This window comes from Dinoponera quadriceps, unplaced genomic scaffold (assembly GCF_001313825.1).
Source record: "Dinoponera quadriceps isolate SergipeBrazil2010 unplaced genomic scaffold, ASM131382v1 scaffold2110, whole genome shotgun sequence".
NCBI classification, from domain to species: Eukaryota; Metazoa; Arthropoda; class Insecta; order Hymenoptera; family Formicidae; genus Dinoponera; species Dinoponera quadriceps.
In genome coordinates, this window is record NW_014556168.1 from 819,706 (window position 1) to 840,245 (window position 20,540).

At 44.8% G+C, this 20,540-nt stretch overlaps 1 long non-coding RNA gene across 1 annotated transcript in view; it reads right to left on the reverse strand.

Annotated features, from left to right (window-relative positions):
* LOC106747074 overlaps positions 1 to 20,540 on the reverse strand; it is a 95,582-nt gene that overhangs the window by 30,408 nt on the left and 44,634 nt on the right. Inside the window, exon 2 of the long non-coding RNA XR_001374636.1 lies at positions 5,347 to 5,494. This is a non-coding gene — a long non-coding RNA (uncharacterized LOC106747074). The remainder of the gene's footprint in view (positions 1 to 5,346; positions 5,495 to 20,540) is intronic.

The window sequence follows — 20,540 nt, forward strand, 5'->3', positions numbered from 1 at the left end:
TTTTAAATGCCATGTAAATCAATTTATAATTTTCTTCATAATTTCTTCATTATTTTGAACTTAGGTAATACATTCTTAATGACAAGATGATTTTTTTTATTCGACCTGTAACTATGATTCGAGTCGCCAGTTCTCCATCGTTCTAATATTAGTTTAAAAGGGTATTTATCTCGCGGAATGATCGACGAGATTTTCAAAAGAATGTGTACCATGTTAGCGCATAAATGAAGTCCTCTGTTGTTACATACGCAAAAAAAAAAAAAAAATACAAAATATACACAAAGCTCGAAACGTCCGGAAAAAATACAGCTTTACATTATAGTGTAGAGAAAGAGAGAGAAAGAATGCCGTCATTAACCACTTGTGAAAATCTATCATCGTGCAAGAACAACATCGCATATACACATATCAGACTACGAAAAACATTTATCAACCGACATTTAAAAACAGGAAATCGGTGTAAGCGCAAAAATGATGAACCCGTGAGCCGCGCGGTTTACTTTCAAACGTGTGTGAGCGGATCTATCTAAAACAGAAGCGTATTTTTGTGTTTGCGTTTACTGTATGCATCCATTTTCGAAACTGCAGGTAGCCAATTTGGAACGTCAGTTTCGCGATAGCCAGTTTCCGCGCGACGTCAAAGAGATAAATTCGATTATTTCGCATGTTATTTCGTAGAGAGCAATTCAATTAAAAGAAAGAGTGTACATTATTACGACAACGTTATGAATTTCGCGTTCGGTTCTGAGGAAATTTATTATTCGGCCGATAAATCGAAGCCGATATCTCGCCGTGTTTTCCCGTTATCTTACTGTAATTGTAAATTTAATTACGCGCACGTATCAAACTTATTATTAATTAATTGCGATAAATGAAACAACGAATTGTGGGCATATCCCCCTGCACTGTGCATCCTCCATTCTGCAGTGTGTCTCGATAAATCGCGTATTATACCGCACATTATCGCGATCCCGTCTTCATCTCTCTCGGAACGGACGATGCCTCACCGTTACTCATTTATCCATTTTCAACGCTATGTGTTTCGTTACATTTTACGATGTATCGCGCGCTATTATAAATTCCCCTCGCGTTACGTACTCGCGTACGTACTAAAAATATTCCAGAGTGAAATGTACATATATACACATCGTACACACATCCACACACGCGTACGTGTAGAGTTGTGCAACCGCGCCAGGATTTCACCGGCATATTGCGACGGCATCGTGGTATTATGCGTGCGTACAGGACGACGTAAAGAAATCCCCTGCAAACGAGGATATTTCCTGACATCTTGTTAAACAGCAAAGACATCCACGGCGCATTTCCATCGGCGTTTATCCGGCGCGATTGAATAAGCGGCGAGTCGCGATACCACAGAAAACGAGAGAGAGAGAGAGAGAGAGAGAGAGAGACGTGATAAGGAGGGGGAAAAATATCGGGAAAGAGGATGAAAAATACGCGGGGGAGATTCGCGCGTATATCGATCCTATCAAGTATGAATTCGATATCGCATTAACGTGAGATTCTCTCGCACATTTTTACGCTCTCGCTCGTCGCACACACCGCTTTCGTCGTACGCATCATCGTCGCGCATTAATTTATTTTAATCCCAAACTTGTCGCGCTCGTCACACGGTGTCGCGTGTTACAGTATTTATCATACGATTGGCGAAACAACTCGTCTTTACGCATACATCGCGATATCGTTGTGTAAATTTGCGAGAGTGCTTTGCTTTGTTTGTTACGTCATAAATATTAGTCAGTTCGCGCTTTCACTTTTCCTATCGTTTATATTATATCGTCGGGTGGTTATTTCATTTCAGATTGTCTCTCCGTTCGGTTAGCGGCGTGACGGGTTTTTCTGAGAGACCCTCGTACGTGAGAATAGCGGAGAATCTACGGAGAATAGTCGATGGCATGTATTATCGCGAGCTAAGCTTTAAAATTAGCTCGGAATTAAACTGTCTGCTCGTCGGTTGCGTCTGCTTAAAAATAGAAGGCCAGAGAAGCAGAAAGAGAGAAGGAGAGAGAGAGAGAGAGAGAGACGGAGAATCGGTGAAATTTTTATTGACTTTAAATTGTCTGTGAGAGAAAGAGAGAGAGAGAGTGTATCGCGATTTTTAGACCGCGGATGTGCGTGCTCGACAAGCGATCGTGATAAATAGTTACACGCGCGCCTGCACACAGATTACGTTTACGAAGCGTTTTCCGGAAAACGTACGGGCATCTTGATAACGCGTCCGCGGGTTATATTAATCAGTACCGGCCGATTTGTCAGAGAGCGGCGTTATCGTATCATTCGTATCTCCGTATTTTAACGGGGATACCTCGATAATCCTCTTTCAATCTATACGAGCGAGTTTTTGCCGAGTTTTTGCAGAATTTCCGACTGAGCGTAGCGAGAGAGAGAAAGAGAGAGAGAGAGAGAGAACAGATAAGTGGGCAACGCACAATTGAAACCGGAGGGAGCTCATCGCACTCGCGGAACCGACGGAAGATAAAGTTTATAATCGCGCGGATAATCGCCGCGGCAGTCTCGAAATTAGCCGGTGGAATTGATTTCGCCACGCTCTGCCGGCTGCATCTGCCCATCGCGTCGATTCTTTTGAGCGATGGATTTTATCCTAAAATTAAACACTGCGCCCGAACGCGCGGCCGGCGCGCGAAAAGTTCCCGCAGTTTCCGGAACGCTCGCGCGAATCGGATACAATCGGCGAGATTTGCAATTTCGAGCGTAACCTACACATCGTAATCGGCATCTCGATTGCGCAACGGTCTTTGCGCCGAATTAATCCGCCAATAATGCCGCTTGTAAATTCCGCTTGTACGCTCGGCGTAAAAAATAAATTATGCAACGCGGTGCGAGTCTGACGAATGGGTAGTGCTCTGACTTCACCCTGTTACTTCGCGCATTGATCGGCGAGAAACATTGCATTGGATTCCTTCAATATCTTCTACGGTAGGAGGGGGGGGGGGGCGAGATAATTAAAAGGGGCGACGCGAATGTTTTCTGNAATTATTGCCGCCGTGAGGGAGAAGATTCCGCGGTTCGCGGCTCCTTTTCGCGTAATTGTGTAATGCAAATGAATGAAATCGAGGAACGAGGAGGAAAACCTCGGAAGGAAAGCGAGGAAGAAATTCGAAATCCAGCGGACAGGGTCTTACAAGTTTCTCGCGCTTACTTCTGTATACAGGTACTGTATACAGGTGAGTAATTGAAGGCAGAGTTGATCTTTGTCTAACAAAACTACCGCCGAGAGGCAAGACCCGTATATATATATATATATAAGCGCTTGAAAATCGAGAAATTGTAATAAAATAAGTTTCCCGGAAGGACGCAAATAGATTACGCAACTTTATTCTCTATTTAATTTCGAGCCGGTCTTGCCCCGGCTGAACTTTAATTTAAAGGTCCGCGACGAGGGTACGGAAGGCTGAATGGTAAACAGGATAAAAATAAACGGCGAGAATACATAAACGAAAGGAAGCACAAGGCGTATCCTAGAATATCCTACGTAACGTGAATCAAACTCTTCTCTTTACAAACTTTGCGGACGTGTACGCGAGACCGACGTAATAAAACTTGCCGCTACAAATGCGAAATGGAAAATGCTACTTCCCAGACGTGTCTGTTTCACGATATATCGCATATCCATCTAACAATTCGTGAAGACGTAAAATAGACAAATGCGAATGTATCCGCTAAATGAAGCATTCGTGTCCGAACGGTAAAACTTCTTTAAAGTACAAACAATGCGCTGAAAGAAAAAAATAAATAAATAATTCAAGTGAATATTTGCTAAGGAATATTGGAGTAATTATTTTACTTGAATTAAGTAAATATTATTTGAATATAGTACAATAAAATAAAAAAATGCTACAAGTAATATTTATTTAATCCAAGTAAAATAATTATTCCAATACTCCTTAACAAATATTTACTTGAATGTAGCACTTTTTTCTTTTAATATAATTGTGAGAAAGAGAGAGAGAGAGAGAGAGAGAGAGAGAGAGAGAGAGAGAGAGAGAGAGAGAATAAGGTTTTCAGCCCCATGTTTTTAAAAACATTATTTATATTTGTTTCTAAAAAGCACTTTTAGCACATTACCTGTTGTAACGATTTTACGCGACTTTCCACTCACGTTACATGAATTATTAAATACTTGAGTTATTGAGATGAAAGCATTTTTATTCAGTTTAGTCATAAAACATTTTGCACATTACTCTGCTGCTTAATAATTTTGCAGTCTCGTATAAGTATTATGAATATGTATTTTCATTCGACAACGGTGCATCATCGGTAATCCGTCGCGATAAAAAACTGACGCTTTGCAATATCACTAGATCATGTTGAGCTTATCCATATTCCATCGTAAACTAATTTCCACCTCGATTGGATTAAGTATCGCGCGATAAGTTCCTTCCCTCATTCGATACAGTCACGATGCTTTATTCACCGTTCGCTATTTACCATGCCATGTCGAAAGACAATCGATATTTTTTATCGTTGTAATCTAATTTTATCAATTAACGCCTATGTTGAAGAAGAATAACCGCGCGGAAGTTTCAGTATGTACGTGTATATATATTTGTATGTATATTTCTCTTTTATTTTTCCTTTTGTATTAGTGAGGTTGCTTGGTTTCTTTTTCTGTACTTTTTCTTTTTACTGCACTAGCGCTCGAGGGAGCTTAATCTAGTCTTAATCTAGATTTAATTAGACTACTCCTAAGGCGCCAATAAACATCTCTCTCTCTCTCTCTCTTCCTCTTCTTTTTAGTTTAGATTTTTCTCCATTTTCGTTTCGTCGCGTGGTTTAAAGTCCGCAAAGAACATTTTCACCCGATCGCGCCGTGCGCGGCACTTAAGCGCCCCGTAAAATTCCAGGAACGGCATGGTAAATAGCGAACGGTGAATAAAGCATCGTGACTGTATCGAATGAGGGAAGGAACTTATCGCGCGATACTTAATTTCGTCGGCTCGACCATAGTAAAGCGCGGTAAAGCGCGGCGCACACATGCGATAAATCAGACGTGTAACGATCGTAAGCAGCTTCCCGGAAAAATCTCGCTGCAACGCCGAGGTGTATCGAGTTGACCTTTTTGCCGGGAAGATATATTTTCCAATTTCCGAATGACGTCGTCCCTCCGTCCTCCCTTCGGGAAAAGGGGGAACGGGCGCAAAATCTCGGGCACGGTCGGATAATAGAAAACGAGTTTCTATATCCGCGAGTCTCGCTAAGAACGCACCATTTAAGTCGCGAGATCAAACGCCGCCGATCCATCTTGGCTGCGCTTGCTGCCTGTAACAGTAAATACTGAAATAAAAATCAAGAATCGAGTACCTTGTAAGTTATTTGAGGGAGAAGCCGTCGTTTATCCGCCGGTATGTGCGCGACCGCCTGAGCTCGGTTGAACCGCTTAAACCACCGAAGCGGCGTAAATACGCTACATCTTCACTTGTCAACGCGTAATCGGGGCCGAAGGAGAGCGCTGGAAAAAATAAAAGACAAAGTTGAAGAGTAAACTTGAAGAGGCGTGAACGAATTAATTATTAAGAGCGTTATCATCGTCAGGGGGGATGATGATTCCGCTCAATGAGACATCGCTTCATTAATTCCCGTTTAATATTTCATCGATTGGCTGTTCTGGTAATCATTAATGCTGAGGGAATAAATAATCTGAATACATCGTTATTGCTGAGAGACTACGACGCGTCGTCGCGTCTCTCCGCAATTTGCCCTAATAATCAGGAGACGCAGACTTAGCAAATTACGAATTCATTAGGCACGGCGCGTTTCAGAAATTCGCATTGCAAGAACTTGTCTTGGGCGAGAAAGACTTTCGCGTAATCCTAATATTTTAAGCATTTTAATTATAAAAACATACCCGGAATTAATCTTCTAAAGCAGAATGCGCGATGAAACGTGGCGAAAGAAGGATGAAAATTTCAGCGAACGCCTAATTAATAATGAGGTGGACGTGGCGGCGATGACATCGCAAATTAATATCTGAAGTTTCAGTTAAATATATTCTTAAAATCTGAATGTAAATGAAATTAAATTCGAAATTAACAATTTGAGCGAACGCAGTGGGGTCCGCTCACGCCCAGAAAGTTTACCCTCGTTCAATTTAACTAAATTAACGATAAAATTGCGAAATCTTGATTTTCTAAATCAGCCCCGGCGGTAGTAGGAGCAGAGGGGGTGTCTTGGCGAGATCAGACGTGTACATTGGCGTGCAAATTGGGACAATTCGCGCGTGAATTACGGCCTTTTCGGAACACAAATTCTGAGAATGTCGGTCGACACGGAAACATTTTATATTTACATTTAAAGTACTCGTGATCCAAACACCGTCCGTAATTACGACAGACTCGGGCTGTGGCAGGCAAAACGATTCACGCGCGGGGCTATGGATGATAGAGTCTATTACGACATGAAATGATAACGATGACAAGAAGCGAAGTATCTCGTGATTAATTAGCGCTGCCGTCGTAAATGACACAAATCCCGGTGGACGCGTCGGAAGGGGACGACCCCGATGACACAATTTCAAATTTGATGAAAGCTGAATAGAGAGCAGCATAGCCGATGTAAAGGGGTAGGGGGAGAGAGAGAGAGAGAGAAGGAGGGAGGAAGGAGGGGGAGACGGTGGATAAATGCGGTGCACGAACGCGGGTATGAGGGAAAATACGAGAAGGCGGGCTCCTTGTTTTATAAAGAGAGGAACGTGTTGCAAAGTACGGAAATATCCGCCGGGGATTTGAAGTTCAGTGGAGCATTAATTAAACTACCTCGCTAATTTCTGGAACTTATAAACCGACGGTTTATTAATTTGCCTCGCTTTTAAAAGGAATAAGCGTGGTATCGAAGTTCCCGCTCGGACGACTTTCCGCGTCGTGTAATTGTACGTTAAGAGAAAGTATCGTGGAATGGAATGAAAATTTGTGAAATTTCGCGGGACGACGAGAGACGAAAGTTATTCAGTGCGGATTCGAATGTGTCCGTTCATTGAATTTTTCTCCACTCCCCCTCCCCCCTCCACCTCCTCTCTCTCTCTCTCTCTCTCTCTCTCTCTCTGTATGTATATGAGTGTATTAGAGTTAATTTATAGTATACAGTATATAAGTAATGTGATCATTCGGCTATCAATAAATAACTGTAAAATTAGCGTAACAAAAATCATGAGAAAAGATAGGTTTAAAACGTAAGTTCCATGTTATACTAATTTTCATGAAGCAAGAATAATACATGATATCTTGGAGATCGACTGAATAAGAAATTAAAGAGGAAAGATATCGAAAAAATATCGGAACTAAGCACTGATACGGGTACGAATATTGAGAGAAAATATCGATACAAAAATACGTGATATTGAAAGAAAATTACTGATACCAATATCAGTAGTAGTATCGCAACATCTCTATCGATAAGCGTTAAATAAGTTGTTAATAAGATGCGCGTCGAATCCGTTCTCCGTCGTGTTGCGCGCAGAAAAGGCATCATGTTTCGACGGAGCTAACGATAACTCGGGCGGAAGGTACGAAGATCTCATTCGGCGTGTTTCGAAGATTGGGTGTATCCGTATTTATCCTTACGAATCTCATTAAAGTCATAATGACGCGAATGCATGGGAGCTCCTTTCACGTCGTTATACGGTTCCGCGCTCGCGCTCATTAACGTCAGACATTGACAAAGCATCGACAAGATACTCGGGTGAGAATCATTCGGGGCTCATACGGCGCGGTGTCTGACGGTAATTGCGATTTAAAACGAAGTTTCCCGGCAGATCGAGGACGCGCATCGCCACTGCTGCTGCTGCACTCGGGGCGTCGCAATATCGCGGTTTAACGTTACACGCGTTGATATTTTACTGTTTAAGTATGAGCTTAATACTTGGCGTTAGTTCCCGCTGACCTATATTCTAATGTAAATATGGGTACACGTTAAGCGAACGTAAGCAAAGGTATTACGTACCAACTTCACGATTTGGCCGCCCGAGTGACTTTACTACCCGGCGATAAATATCTTTTGCTTTTCTTCCGGCGAAGTTAAGTGATAGGGGGATGTACTTGGGCAGATAACCGTTTCGCCATTAAAGTGGAAATATATTTACTCTTTACGCTAAGCGTAACGGACCCTCCGACACGCTTGGGAGCACTCGTTGCGCTCCAACGTCGGATTCGGTGTTTTCGCGTTGCACAAAAAAATTGCACGTTCAATTTGAGGAACAGCGGTTTATATTCCTCCTGCTCCATCGAAGACAAAAATCCCTCAATCCGACTGTTGTCGACTGGCGTTTTCACGAGAAAAATTCGTAACACGAGCTCATCCCTCCTTGCGTAATCCTCAAATGCGGATTAAGCTCGGCTAATTGATCATGCTGCAAAAAAGTGGTTACGGGCGATGAGATACCGCACAGCGGAACATCGATATTCGTAGTTGTGCTATCAGAAGCGTAATACGTGCTCATGTATATAGGGCAAGGTCTGATTGAATATCAAGATACACAGCTTCCGGCAATTAGCGATGCCCGGGAATGTTCATCGAAAATTTAGATTAAGGTAAATACCGAACTTGGCAATATCCCCGAAACTTAGGCGTCACGGTAATTTATTAACGGACTCTAACGGGCGAGGCAGGGCCGGCAAATCCGCTGAATATGTGAATCGATGATTACTGAGCTCGCACACAAACTACAACTCCGCATCTCCGGGCGACCGCTGCGCGCGGCTTCCTCCGGTCGCGCAAATACATCATGCAGATCACGTTTGTACGTCTTCGCGCGGCTGTTACGGCTATATAATCGATATGATGGAGAGCATCGCTCGATGTAAATTACGGGCGTGCATTTTCGGACGTTTCGATTACATCGGCAAAACGCGAAAAAGAACCGCGTCGAACGCGTCACCGGACGGAAAAAGTTACGAGGAGGTTCGATTCCATCGCGAAATTATAGCGATGTAACAGTACGACGCTTACGTAAATTCGCAGCGTGAACCGCTCGCTTCGTCGACCCGACGTTGATATTCGCGCAAGTATCGCGATTTAAAGTGCACTTTTTTGTCCGCCATAACGCAGCACTCTCCCATGTGCATTGTATATATATTGTATTGTTCGCGCAAACAGCGGCGCGATTTCAGCAAATCGCGCCTCGAACGCCAATCTTTCGTGAGCACTAAACCCGCGAGCCCCCATATTCAGCCGCGCAAAACCAACGGCAAAAATTCCGGTCGGATTAATTAAAATGCGTACGAGAGAGTCGCAGATCCGCCAGCGATCTCCCGCCCGCTCCGTGGATTTACATAAACAAAATATGTAACAAGTTTATACGTATGGCTGTTCCGAGTGTATACACACACACACGCTAAACTCCGGCAAAAAAAAAAACTGATGCATTAATTTCGCCACGGTGACACAAAGTTGCAGCCGGTCGTTGCGATGCAACCGGCTGGACGGGGCGCCGTGGTCAAACAGACCTCGACACGTAGCTCACGTCACCGCGTCCTGTCACCTCCGATTCATCCCCCGCTCTTCTTTCGCGTCGATCCCAACACGAACGGGGACGCCGTCCCTGTGCGACGAGCGTGCACGAAACCGCACGCCGGGGTAATTTTGCGTAACTCACCGCGGCCGTGTGCATCGCTTGTCACCCTCCGGCCGGCGAAAGATTTCTGGCATGCGATGTTTCGCGTGGCACACATTTTTGCGACTCGCTCGCGAGCGGCATGGAACACGACAAGACGCGCTTTGACATCGATCGATCAACGAATGTAGCGTCCGCCGGCCACGGGTAAACTACCACCGCGCGATTTCGCTAACGTTTTTCAGCGGATTGAGTCGGTAGATAACTTCCAACTTCCGATTTTTTCTCGCAAATTCACGTCCGTGTGGATTATTTTCCATGCGAGGACGAAAATCTGTTTTGGGTCCGCGTGCAAAAGTCTTGTTATGTTTCAATTAAATTCTCTTGAGAAGTTTGAGTTAATTAAGGAGAAAACATGAAGTCCTCTCGTTGATATCTACAAAAATACCGGTCGATGCTATTCATTTTATTCGCGTAAAAATTATTCCCGCGCGTGTATATTCGTTATTATCAATAACTCGTATTTCTAATTAATACCTAACTTCCTGCAAGTGTCTCGTGTTATTTCCGAAACAACAATCTGATATCTTTAACAAAAGTCATTTACAGTTGTAACCACTGTAATATCTAACCCACTTAACTCTAGAAAGCTAAGTTCGCTGATACGTATACGCGCTTTCGGAAGGAGAGTGCGAGGGTGAGCGGGAGCAGGCGAGAATTGTCGTGTGACGCAAGAATAATAGAGAAATTCGTTTCTGCAGAACTGAATGGAACATTCGATACAATTATATACCATTGTCAAACGCATTTGAGGTGAATTTTAAATTTATATATAATTTACAATTATTTCCTACAATAAACCTACAGCTGTTAATATTATTTTAAATATACCGGTAGTTAAAATAAATTATCGAGCTTCAATTTAAATTCGACTGCTCCAAATTTAAATTGACTGCCGCCGATGGTAAGGATCACCGTCTCTCGAGAGACAGATATTGCGATTGCTGCACGTATCAATTACACGATCTGTACATGTTTGTCAAGGGCCAATATCGCGCAACAGCGCGACATGGCAACTATAATCGTCTCTTGGTAATAAACGTCGTAACGCTACAGATGTGCCATCGTTATATATTATCGCCGCTGAGAGATGGTCTAATCGTTTCGTTATAATTGGTTCTCTAAATTACTTTAACCGGCTGACGTCGTCTCGAAATAACGACGGTGACATCACGTTACCATGCATGTTACGTCTACCGCCATTACATGGCTTTTGTCGTTCGGAAATGCAGATGTTGTATACCAACGATATCATCTTAACGTGACGCGATTCTCATTCGCCTCGGCGCCTGTATTATACATTTAACAAATAAATCTCCGTTATATCACGCGTTTATAAAAATGTCTAGTAAATTTTAGATTGTATTACGGTAATCGGTCAGTCGAATAATTTTCTTTCGACTGTAGGGTATTATTAAATAACCTTTTCCTTGTCTCAGTATTATATCGTTATATCATTCTCAAACAATGATGTGATTTCGATAAATCCTACTTCGAACGTCAATCTTTCGTGTACTGAACTTTCAAGCACCGCATTCAACCCTGCGAAACTAATAAAAAAAAAGTTCCGGTCGCATCAGTTAAAATGCACACCGGCAGTTCGTGAAGAAACGTCCGTAAATTTATACCGAAAATTATACCGAAATTTATATCTGATCCCAGAGCAAATTAATAAATCACTCCTCCGTGCGGTTCCATTCGTCCTTTTCTACCGGAATTGCAGTTGCACGAGTTCATTCGTCTAACTGATTAGATAACACAGGGACAAGTTTCTACTGCTGTCATATCGCGCGTGAATTTCCGCTTGTTCTCGCTGATTCCCGCATTCTCTCGGAAGCGAAAGGTGCGCACGACCGTGAAAGAGAGCCACGCGAAATCACGCCGTCAAGACACAATCAACTTAGCCACGACAAAAAGAGGAACGGGAGGGATAGCCGAAGTTGCCCCGACTCGGCGCTCTCAAGTTCCAATCCGGCATTCTTTGTGGTTGACGGCGGATCGGCGATTAACGGACAATGGCTTTGTTGTTTTGGCACTCGCCGTGAGGCATTCGCGCTTATTTAGCTTCCCTTTCAAGCATCAACCAGCCATCCTGTACAAGCCCACCCTCTTGTCCTCCACTATGTCTCCTCGTCCTGCCTACCTTCTTCCTTCTTTATTACCATTTGCACATCTTACTTTTCCTTTTGCCCTCGTCATCTTGCATTTTCTCTCAGTAGAACAAAGCCTCCGCCCTAAATTCTTCGTCTTTGTCGTAATTTTTTAAAAAGATTTCTCCGAAGCATTCTCCTTCGATTAGTCTGCCATTTTCTTTTTCCCCTCATTTTTTCTCTCTCTTTTAATTTTCATCTTTATCTTAACTTTCGCTTTATTTCGCGCGATCTTTACTTCATGAGCGCAAGTGAATATCAGATATTCGACATAATTCCCATGTAATTCCCTCCACGTTCGCGTTAACATAAGAAGATTTACAGGTCTCTCGAGATGTATGTATACATGTATATATATATAATTCTATTCTATTCTCTCTAACCCTCCCCGCCCCTCCCCCGTTCTTCTCCAATCATTTACTCCTTCTTCTCCACGAGCATCCTGAGAACGAGCTCGGTTTGCCCTCCTTGGGAAGCATTTCTTGTAAGTAAATTCATCTGACGAAGTTCCTGAGCGTAACCAGTCTGTCGAGATTAATCTCGAAGTACTAATACATCAGTAAACAGTCGCTCTTCTATAAGACCACAGAGTCGCAAGTTTTCTAATTTTCAATATTATTTTTAACTCGTTCAATCTCCGAAACTCTCCCAAATTATACATTTGCGGGAAAAAATACGTGAAATTTTATCTCTTTGCGCAGCAAAGCCTTTGATTCTACCGTAAAATAAAAAAAAAATATATTTACCACACCAGCACGTAATTTCTTCAAACGGAATTTCCTACCTTTATGATACTACAAACTTCGCGCGCAAAACTTTTGAAGGAATGTACGTATCCGCGTAAATACGCGTGTTTATGCGCGAAAAGAGGTAACAACCGTGAAAAAGTCGAAATTAGCAGGGAAATACGAATCCCCGTGTGTGATACGCACGTTAAACAACTTAATTGCAATTACGCGCCTACTCATTTAGGATGACTCGACGAGTGTGTACGCAGCGAGAAATAAATAGTACGAATACACGTTCGTTATTTTATGGAAACGCGCGCGGAATCAACACTGCAGCGGACAAATTCCGGTTAAGCACTTGGCCATCGAGTCGCATGGAAATCGGGTTCGATGAAAGCCAAATTATTTCGCATACACGCAGGGTCGAATCAACGTAGGATTGGGAGAGCTTAACGCAGACGGACGCCATTGCAAAGTCCGCATGCTATTTTCAATCGGATCTGCCCAGGATCCGTCCCGCTCTGCATAAGCGCCGATACCATCTCTAAATATCAGTTTTCGAATATCATCTCCATTAATTGTCGTTCAATTTCGGCCATGTCAATCTACCTTTCACGATAAGAAAATCCAAAATTGATCCTCCCTGAATCGGCTACGTTAAAATACGTACGACGCGAAGTTTCACTGGCGCGATGTTTCACGCGAGCTGCAGCCAAATGGGATTCAATTAAATTCTCTGTCACGAGCAATTAACCGCTTCCTCTCATATCTCATTTTTTTCTGCAGGCGACGTGCGAAACAGCAGCGCACGCGCGAGACGCAGCACATCTCCGTGGCGCCGATAAAAACGGCGGAAATCGCCGCCGCGGCAGCCGGTGCTCTTTTGCATTTTTTCGACACGCTAACGCCTAGAGGGAAGCGGAAGCTGCGCCCCGGCTAGTCGGTGTCGTCGTAAAACATTCATGCGCAGCGCTCTCGAAATTGCAGGACGCCAAGTGCGACAAGGCGAAGCGAGAAGTGACATCGCGGCCGCGAGGACACCGCTGTGGTTTATTTATAACCGCTTTTCAACAGTTAACTCGCGAGCGCGCGTGCTTGCCCGTCCCGCCTTCGTTCCCGCGCGCTCATTGAACTCAACCCGTGCTTTATTTTCATACGAGATAGGGCGGACGCCGTACACTTTCACGCTGCTCTCGTCTGCCGAGCTTAACAAGAGAAGCGCGTAACAAACAAGCAATTTATATCCCACCCCGCGATCGTTGCCTACAGTTTTTTCCCCGATTTCTCTCTCTCTCTCTCTCTTTCTCATTCTCTCTTTCTCCTCTCTCCTATTCCGCCGACCATTATCCACCACCGCGTTATTCTCTTTCTCTCTCTCTCTCTCTCTCTTTTCCATTTAATCCCGGGAGTCCCGAGTTTTAATTTTGATAGGCTCGGCAACGCAACACACCTCGCTCGCAACTTTGTCGCTCCACGTCACTTGCCTTTCATATCACGTCGAGCGAGCGGATCGCGCCTAAGAGCGCGCGCAAACGAGGACATAAATTCACTTTTTCTCACCTCATTTCTCATTCCTGCTCGAACATTGAATTCGATTAAACTGATGGTCGCTAATAAGCAAGAGCAGAAGTGTTATTAGCGCGACTCAGAATGACTTAAAAACGAGCGCGTATCCGACTCCGTTTATTTTAATTGAAAAGAAAGAAATCGGGGCCGCTTTTACGTGACGTTAATCTGATATCGACGAACAGCGTCGGCATCGGTGTTTTCCTCAACGAAGAAATAACAGAATCGTAAAACACGTTAAATTCGCCTTTGGAAAACCTCGAGATGCAAACAGCGCCGAACTCCATTCACCGTGCCTATCTACCGCGTTGTTTATTTCATCTCATTTAAATACGAGATCAGAATAAATACGTTGGGAGCTGTTCTCTCTCTCTCTCTCTCTCTCTCGCTCGCTCGTACACAACCTTTTTTCCTCATTCTCCTCCGACTCAAGCCGCGCTCGCCTAATTTATTTCGCGACCTATAATTGTAGCTTCCCTTTATGTTACGTCCATACCGTTATTGCTCCATCTCTGCCTTGTTTACTTTTCTCTCATACTCCCTCGGCTCGTAGATGTATGAACGAGTAGACGCATTAAGGCAATGCGGAAACAGGCGTATCTCTAAACGCTTTTAGCTCGACCAAAATTTACCTTCGCCGATAGTGCTACTTGCTGCCGGACGGTTTATTTTCATGCAAAGCGGCCGAGCTTCCGTTGCGCATCCGCGCACTGCCGAGTAGTACACGTGCACACAATTGACGATACAAATGCAGCGACTCGGTAATTTATTCCGTGATTCATGACCGGCCGCGAATCGATCTTCTTTTATTTCCCACCTACACCGTAGACCCCTCGACCTTTTACTCACGGACTCGACCATCGTTAGTTAAAAAAAAAAAGAAACAAATATAGGAAAATAAAAATACCGCGTTAATAATTGTTACTCTTTCTGGCACAAATTTATAATCTGTCATTTCGGAGATAAAACGTGGCACGACGCGTGAAAAAGATCCGCAGATACGCTCCGACGAAATACTGCATATTGGAAATACAGAATATTAACGATGATTGATAATTTACTATCGGCTCTAATATGCGATACATTTTTTTCCAGAGAGCAGCTACTCTATACAGCACTCCATAAACACAGAGCGTGTACAATCGTTGATAACATCCCATCCATTACCACGTCCGATAATGTCAAACTGCTCCCGCCCGGGAACTTTACAGCATGTGTGCATTTGTGATATTTATCATGTTTATTGCGACATGTGTGTCGGGAATGAAAAGGTATTTACGATTACGGGAGAAAATCCGAAATTTCGCGCTCCCGACGATCTCTCGCTCTGACGTCACGATTGTGAAGAAAAATCTCGAGCGTGAGACTTTGCCCAACGAGATTGGTAATCGAGGCTATTAATCGTGACGCAATCAATGCAGCGCGCGCGTGCCCGTGCAGTTATGCGCAGCCGAAATACGTTGGATTCTGCACGCCGTACTTTGCGAAGGAAATATGGACTATTTACACTACTGATAAAGCGCAATTATTCACCCGTCAATGCACTCTCTCTCTCTCTCTCTCACTCTTTTGGTTCGATCATGCAATAGCACGGCGCACCGTGATCGCGGTCTGCGCGCGGTCGCCTGTTTCTACTGTCGAGCTCGGCGTGGCGAGCATCGGGTCGCTCTACTACCTCGTCCGCCCAATCGCAGATAAGATTACTGCAGAGTGGATTGTCCTGCATTTCGCCCCGCATCTCTCTGTGTGTACGCTCGGCCAACGCGCATACGGTGAAAGCGACGAACGCGACCAGCCGGTAATTTATGTTTCCAGCCGCGTCTGAACGAATAATACATCTCTCTCTCTCTCTCCCCCTCTGTTGCTCTTCCCCCTCCTCTCTTTCCGCCGACCCGGCTTCTTGTTTTTGAGTCGCGATTATTCACTTCCGAGATATATCGTTCCAGACATTCTTCGCACACGAAAATACCATTCGAGTGGAGGACTTCGTTCTTCCGCCACGATAAGTCTTCCAGCGGACCTTTTTCCGGAAAATATGTCGCGGAGCGATATTGCGACAAGTGAAACGCATTCGACGATTTAAAATCCGCGAGCGTGGGCACGAGTGTTATTTCGTGGGAATTCCAGAAACATGTTCTTTATTAGGAATGTTTATTCCGGCAAACCGGCAGAAAAATCCGGTTCGATCCATTACCGAATGAAAACCGAGAGGAGGGGGTTCGTTCCTTTGCGGATTCGCCCTAAAAAGGATTAATCGGATCGCGTTCGTTACGGCGAAAAACTTCCAGCATATCGTGACGGAGCTTCTTACCCCGCGTTTGTTAATATTTCCCCCGACTTACCGACTTTCCTCCCTTTTTACGCGGGACAAAGAGCGACGAGCAATAATATTCCCGCGTTATATTGCGCGCGCGCTCGCCATCAGCATAAATTGATACATACCGCGCTTGTTATTTACGTCGCAACCGCAATCACTGGCGGGTCGAACGTTCGTAAAGTTTTATCACACAACTACCGCAGCCGGCACTTTGCCTCCGGGTTTCGGCCTGTAATAACTCACTCGCCATGATTCACGAGCGAATCGAATAAAAGAACGACGGGAAGAAGAAATGGTCCCGATCGATCGCCGGAATTGCCGAGATTGCCGCGGTAGGTCGCGCAATCGCGGAGAAAGGACCGCAGGCGTCTTACATTTCGTTAAGCGCGCGGAAATAACGGCGGCAACATAGTTACGATGCAACTAGATTCGCCTCGTGCTATTCGTTCCGGACTACAACAGACACCGAGGCGGAACGAATTATCGCGATAACTGTGTCACACAAGCTCTGATCATCGCGTGCGTTCGCTACCAGCGTCGCGCATATGCAACGATCTCTCGTGAGAGACCAGCATGCATCACACATGTGTAAAAAACAAAATATTTTCCCTGTATTCATCTTATCAAACTAATGCGGTAATTCTAAGCAAATTTGCGAATAAATCGAAAATTCGTAACTTAAGAAGAAGCGATCGTGAACAATTCTAACTTAGAATTTTGCAATTCTGTACAGTACTTAGTACGACAGCTTCAACATTTACTAAATGAGGTACTAAAGAGCACCACAAAGTAGTCTGTTGGGGGAACTCGAATAACGGACCCCCGAATCTCCGGTAACGAACGTGTTAAAGTCAAACAGAATAATTGTGCGTACACGATATTTCCTTGCGTTTGTTCATATTAATATTCTGCTTCGAAACTCGCATAGCTCGCGTATTCGTTAACACACGGTCGCGGCCAGTTCGTACAAAATAAAATACGGCGATACAGTTATTTAAAACTGGGAAGATAAAAAAGCAGAGTGTTGTAATACATAAAATTTCATTCGAATTAATGCTCCCCTCTCGATTCACGACGTTGTATGTATGACGCATTCGCGTTGACGCGGAGGACGGAAGGGGGGAGCAGAGGGAACCGCGAAATGCATTTATAAATCCCGCTAGCTGCGACGCAAATGTTTCGCAAATAAATATGCGTTATTAAATTGAAGCTTTTTACCCGTAATCCGTAACTGATAAAATCGCAAGAGCGTCGCGCACGTACGTAAATATACGCACACTACGAAACCGTGCGCGACGTGGCGCGGTCGCGAATAAAACGCGCCGAGTTATCTTCTCGAAATCGGGGCTGTCATTGAAAATAACGTCTGACGAGAGTACACGTCGGTGCATCAGCGATCGTTGGCGTCCTCGGCGTCGCCGTGAGGCGGACTCGTGGCGCGCGACGTGTCATCGTCGCCGTGGATATCGGAAAAGCATTCGTGCGAATCTTAGGGGATTCGCGAGAAAGAGACAGATAGATAGATAGATAGAGAGGGTGAGAAAGAGAGAGGGAGGGGGCGAGAATCGCTTTCCCCCTTGGCGCGCCGGAAAAGCGGAAACGCCAGGCGAAAATCCGTAACAAAGGCGAGATGCCATACGGCTCGCCCACGTGCGACGCGTTTCTTTGAACGGCTATGCAAATATTTTCAAAGACGCAACCGGATTGCGAGCGAGCGGAATCGCTTCGCGCACGAACAAGAAAACGGAATCGATTCGACGGCCGAATTGGTTACTTTGCAAAGAGACCCGCTTGGTAACGAGAGACAGTGTGACCGGATAAACAAATTGTGAAATATTATTTATCCGAGGGGACGACGGGGCCTTGAAATGATCGTGTCGAGGAAACACGCAAACTATCTCGAAATGAGACCATCGTGTCCCGAGCTATCGATTTTTCTCCCTTTTCTCCCTGGCCCCTGCTTTTTTTTTTTTTAATACAGATCGCGCAATTCGCGCAATACTTGCTCTCGTTTTATTTCACCTTCGGAAGGAGAAATCCGAGTGTCGTCGGGTGAAAAAGTTATTCGATCCGCCAGCGCTGCTCCTTTTTTTCCGGGAAAGCGACAAATCACTGTGAAAAGACCGAGGCGCGATTATTAATGCAAACCGCGTCACCTGCTGCAAATTATCGCTCGGTTCTCAGTACCCGCGGAAAAAAAATGATATGCAAATGGCGCTTGTAACAGGAACCATCGTATCTTCGTACCTTCGTGATTTTTAATCAGGCTGCTCTCGTGTCAAGCTCGCGCCACCGGGGGATACGGTGGGAAAAGCAATCAAAGACCGTTTAAAATATGCAAGAAAGAGTAGGACGCGCGCGCGCACACGACTCCCGTACACACACACACACACATACCGGTGCGGTTACCGACAACGGTGCGCCGGAAAAAATACGAAATGAATTTCTAAAAAAAGAGCAAACAGATCATATATATTCTCAGTGACAGATGGATCAACTGCGGCTAAACCCCAACAGGGAGTCCCTGACAGTCCCGGGACCATAAATCTTGATTTTCCCGCGGGTAGTTACAATCGATATACGGAAAGAAGGGAAGCGTGAGCGCGGGCTTTCATCGTTACGATCCGCGTGGTTGGTAATGAGAATTCGCCGGAATTAGAGTGACGGGCGCGGATCAGCCGCTGCGAAATCTCGGAGACGAATGTTCTGTTGATTTACGTGCGTTTAAATTCGACGCAAAAATTTATGCTGCCATTCTAAGTGGAGAGAAACTTGCAGCTGTTCTCGTTTTGATTCAACACAATCGGGCATAATTGAAGCCAGTAGAGGAGAAATGTATTTCTCTTACATGGAGCTACAAGGAAATCGATATTTCGAGATACGACAGTTAAACTGCGTCTTGAAAATGTTACCGAGCAGATGTGAAAAATATGTAAGAAGAAATTACACGAAGGCAATGAAAGAGGTCATTGTGAATCGATAACAGCGCCTTCTACTACTCGCTCTCCCCGTGATCTCCCGTCGACCGCGAAAATCCCGAGAAACGCGCAAAAAGATATCCGTTTTTACGCCAGCGGGGCATTAATAAAGACAAGTGCAGCAAGTTACAGAGGACTTTTATCGCGCGCACAGGAAGAACGTGTAAATGTGGACTTTTATACGCGTCCATAACTCGAAACTTAGCAGCGGACTTAGCTACACTGCTCCAGTTTCAAAGCAGCGGGGTTCATCTATCCTCAGGCCGGCTAATCGCGCGCTTTTATATCTCTCGACCACAAGGGTTCTTCCTTGCTTTTACGAGACGCGCAGAAGCAACATTTAAGTCGCTCGGATGACTACTCGTCACATACTTTTTTATGACACAATCTCGGGGAAGTAGCGGTGTGTCCTTGGCGATTCCAAGCCGCTCTCGGCGGTGCATCTAAACGACAGAACCAACAGAATTACCTCTCGAGATATAGTTTCGGAGACGTTCAATAAGGTTGAGTATTAAGCGACCGATGTCGTGCGAAATATCAGGCGGGGCTGAAATTACCGTTTGGCCAAAGGGCAGATTTATTCGAGCACGTAAAAAGGACGAGTCGATAAGAATCAAACGCGGTTCTCACGCGGATCCGGACGTAGGAAATGGAATTACAATAGACATGACGAACGCCGTGCATTCGATTAATTAACCGTTTAATTGAATTGTCGCTTCCCGGAGCCTCGTTGACGTTGACACGAGACGTCGAGGTGACTGGAAATTTCGCATATCGAGGATGACGCGCGAGCGAGCGCGTTCTACGGAACCGGATAAACAAGTGTCGCGTATCGGAAAAAATTAACCGCGGGACGAGGAGTGCCGCGCGTCGCGCGAATTCCGCGCAATATACTGTGTACGCAAATCACGGCCCTTTACGAGAGGTACACTTAGGTTATGTTGAATAATTCACCGGTGTCTAATGAACATCCTGAAAACCGACGACAGACGGTCTTCTCTACGAGGAGGATGCATTTCCGATCGAAAGGGCCGCGATTTATTATCGTGTCCCTCCTTTTACTTCCTCTATCTCGCCGCTATTTTTATTTCCCCGCTTCGTTGCAACGCCGGCGGATCCTTCGAGTCGCTTTCCTATTGTTTATCCGAAACT